The following is a 4,559-nucleotide window of genomic DNA, read 5'->3' as shown; positions in this document are numbered from 1 at the left end:
ACGTCATACCCCCACCACCGAAGAATCCCCGCGCTACGCTTCCCCTTGCCTACAAGTATCCCCCGCACCCCGCGCTCCCCTCTAGCCCCATGGCTTAGAACCCGTATAGTATACCTACTTACAGAAAAAATTCTAGGAAGGCGTCAGCGACGCTTATGGCTGTAAAAGATTTTAGAGGGATGGCGAGGGAGAATTTCGTTAAATAATCTTGGATTGTTAATATATAGGAATTTTGTTGAGAAGTTGTTGGTAATGGACCGACTATGTCCATTGATACCTTTTCAAATGCAGAATATGGAGTATCTGTTATCAACGTTGGTTGCTTTGTTTTAATACGAACCAATTTTTTTATTTGGCATTGTAGGCAACGGTTAATATAATCTTGTATGTCGAGTTTTAAATTATTCCAATAGAAGTTTTGTCTAATGCGATTGTATGTTTTGATTATGCCCTTGTGGCCACCAACTACTGAAGAATGTGATTCTTCTATAATAGATTTTCGTTTGTCGATTTCTGGTATTTGCACTAGTCCGTGACAGATAACTAGCTTAATTGGTAATCCTATTAGTGACTTGCGAATATAATTAAAAATTGTGTTCCATTTAAGATCATCAATTTCTGTCTTTGATACGCTTAGCACTTCTATTGGAGTATTAATTAGTGTTTCGCGAAGTGAAATTGATAATTGATGCAATGTTTCTTTTGTTACTTTATCGTTTATTTCATTTTTGCAAATCAAAACAAAATGAATCTTATTTCCCTTTTTAACAATTGTTACTTTCCCTGTTTGGCCATTAGATATTTGTGGAATTTTTGTTTTTGAAGGCTTTTAGAGCCGTTGTCACAAGGTTCGCTATCAGCGCTCATAAAATATAAATAATTTTCTTTGTGCATAAATATTTGATCTCGACTGTTTATAATACTATGTATTTGAGATCGTGTTACGATTTGTGGATCATTAAGATCTTTGATTTTATCCAGATCAAATTTATTGAAACTTTTATCAATATCAACTTTATCGTCATCATTGTCGTCGTCATTGCTACTGTCGTTGTCGGTGTCATTGTTATTAATTTTATCTTCATTGTCATTAATGTCGTCGTTGTTATTTTTACAAATTTCTTCGTATTTAACTATCTCGAGGCTATGACTAATATCATTCTGTTCGTCCTCGTCGTCTGTATTATTAGTAAGTGAGTCGCGATTTTTATTAATTTCATTACGGCCGTCTAAGTCTTTTGTCAAATCGTCTATGATTTGTAATAAATTGGGTGGAACAGTTGGAGTTATTTCTATGATATTTGGATTAGTTCTTGGTGCAGGATTTGTACTTTCTTCCTCAGGAAGAGGGAAAGGAGGGGAGAGATTTCCATTGTCTCAATTTTCCGCAATCTCAAATTTTTCTTTTGGTTCCTGGTGTATCTCTGCTTCTACAATATGTTGCGTGAAAAGTGGTTCTTGTAATTCTTTTCGGGTGAACGGTACGCTTTCCCCCTCTGTTGAAGTTGTTTTACGAGTTTGTATTGTTGGTTTACATTCAGGCTCTGGTTCCTCTATCATTGATCCTCTTCGGGGTGATGATGGGAGAGGTCGTGAATTTGCGTTTCTAATACCAGCTTCTTCGTCTTCCGAGCATTCTTCGATTTCGTCAAATGAAGGTTGTATCGTACATATTTGTATAGGATTCCTCGATAATGCGTCGGCGTTTACATTTGTTTTTCCGGCCTTGTAAATAATTTCATAATCGTATTCAGCTAATTTTATTTTCCAATGTGCTAGTCGCGAAGTAGGAACTTTTGCTTTGTGAAGCCAAGTCAACGGTTTACGGTCGGTAACCAAAATGAATTTTTTACCATAAAGATAAGGTCGAAAATTTGTTTATTAATTTTTGGAATTTAATTTCGTGTTCTCTTAATGAACTTGCATACAAAACAATGTCATCTAAATAGACGAATATTTCCGTTCCTTGCATTCCAGTTAGTATCTTGTCCATTAGTCTCTGAAATGTGGCCGGAGCATTTTTTAGGTCAAATGGCATTTGGTCAAACTCGTAATGGCCATGAGGAGTTGAAAAGGATGTTTTATGACTGTCACTCGGGTGCATCCTGATTTGATGAAAACCAGAAGCTAAGTCAAAAACCGAAAAATATTTGGCACCTCCTAGTTGATCGAGAATGTTCGTTATATTGGGAAGTGGATATGCGTCTCCGATGATTTTTTCATTTAACGAGCGGAAGTCTAATACCATCCTCCACCGTTTGTTCCCGTTCGAATCGGCTTTTTTTGGAACAATCCAAACTGGAGTGTTATAAGGAGATTCTGATGGTTTTATAATATTTTGGTCTAGTAAATCTTTTACTTGACAATCGATTTCTTCCTTATGCGCTGGGGGAAATCGGTACTGTCTTGTGTGTATTGGAACGTTATTATTTGTATAAATGTGATGTTGCATAACATTAGTGGATCCGAGCGACTCTCCTGGCAAATAAAAGCAATCTGCATTTCGTTTTATTGATTCTTCAACAACCATATGTTCTTCATTATTCAAATGATCGAGTTTGATAAGTTTTTTTATTTTATTATACTGAAAAATTTTGTTCGTCTCTACATAAGATGTTTTATTTGATTCTGAGCTTGAAAAAATTGTATTGAGTTTTGAAGTCGATTTAGATTTTAAATTTGAGCTTAAGTTAGAATTTTGATTTAAATTTGAATTTGATATTGAATTTGAATCAGGATCTGAATTTGAAATAGAATTTGAATTCGAGATTGAGATTGATTTCGATCCTAATTTTGATGTTGAATTTGTATTTGAATTAGAATTATAGTTTGTATTTGAATCGATTTTTGAATTAGGATAAGAATTTGAAATAGAGTTTGAATTTGAGATTGAGATTGATTTTGATCCTAATTTTGATGTTGAATTTGTATTTGAATTAGAATTATAATTTGTATTTGAATCGATTCTTGAATTAGGATAAGAATTTGAAATAGAGTTTGAATTTGAGATTGAGATTGATTTTGATCCTAATTTTGATGTTGAATTTGTATTTGAGTTAGAATTACAATTTGTATTTGAATCGATTCTTGAATTAGGATAAGAATTTGAATTTGAATTTATATTAGAATTTGAATTAGAATTAAGTTCAGAATCAGTTAATTCATTGAATTCGAATATTTGTATAGTGGTTACAAATACATCGTAGTCTTCTTCTGTCGTATTTATTACCCGTAAGTGTGCCTCTCCGTCTCGTACGGTGACCAGCGCGTTACCTAAGTAAACACCTTCGGCCAAATTTAGTTTTGGAACGTATCCTTCTTTTAGTCCTGGATTAGCGACTTGAACGTACAATTGCTAATTTGCTCTTGCAGGAATAGTTATAATTTCCTTAGGTTCGAATGGTATCCTAATATCATCCCATTCCAGGTGATTTGTTTTGTAATTTACGTTGGCTTTGAATTGATGGAAAAAATCGGAACCTATTATTGCGTCCTGTGGTATAGGAAATTCGTCTTCCACTAAATGAAACATGACTGGACCTAAGATGTCTACCTGTCCCAGCCCTAAGGTGGTGCGCCGTAATTCCAGTTAGCTTTAGAATCTTATTCCTATTTACCGGAACATTAGATCTTTAAGAACCTCTTTTTGATGATGTTTGGTCCCGAACCGCTGTCTATTAGGAATTCTAAAGAACCATTCAAGTCTCTGCTTTCTAATCTGACTGCTGGTACTTCTTCCGTGCGTGTTAAATTTATTGCTCGATATCCGTATCGAATGCTGTCATTATCGCTCGAGTGAGACGTATGTTTGTATTTCCCGGAATCGCCCCTGTTTTCGCGGGAATTTCCTCGTTTCCCTGCGCTTGGCTATTACGAACCTGATTATTGAATCGCTTGCGGCAATTTTCAATTGCATGACCCATCTTTTTGCAATATCTACATATAATTTGAGACGTATTGCCTGCAGGATTTTGTGATCCTCCTGGGGGTGGTGGTGTTCGCGTATCGTTGTAATTTCGACTATTCGACACGAAGTTTGTTTGATCTGAATTTGTGTTAGATGAAAAATTTCGTCTAGATTGATTATTGTTGATAAGTCTACAACGGTCGGCGGTATGCCCGATTTTATGGCAGTATTGGCACGTTATCGTCTCGGCACTGTCACGTCGTATGTAACGCTAGGCGAATTTTAGGAATTCTCGGTTCGACCCGAAGAACTCCAAATGTTGATTCAGCTATCGTTGGTAAGGCGATCCAGAATTCAACTATTTTTTCGTGGGACGTTGCCGTGAGGTTAAGGGAGTTAAAATCCCAAAATCCGTAGCCTGAGGGTAGATTGTCAATGTCTGCTGGTGGAAATCCTGGTTTGTTGATGCTTTTACTCGATGAGGAAGGGGATCTTCGATAGAACAGTCGTCGAATTATTGTAATAACTTGAGATTCGATAATATAACTTCTTTATTGTAAAGTAATACACTGTGGATATGATAAACCGAAAGCTTCAATTGACTGACGCGAAGACTAAGAGTTAAGCTGATCACCCAAGAGTCTCTCTCTGA

This window comes from Trachymyrmex cornetzi, unplaced genomic scaffold, assembly GCF_001594075.2.
Source record: "Trachymyrmex cornetzi isolate Tcor2-1 unplaced genomic scaffold, Tcor1.1 scaffold968, whole genome shotgun sequence".
Taxonomy (NCBI): Eukaryota; Metazoa; Arthropoda; class Insecta; order Hymenoptera; family Formicidae; genus Trachymyrmex; species Trachymyrmex cornetzi.
The sequence above is the reverse complement of the archived record's forward strand: the minus strand, read 5'-3'. Positions refer to the sequence as shown.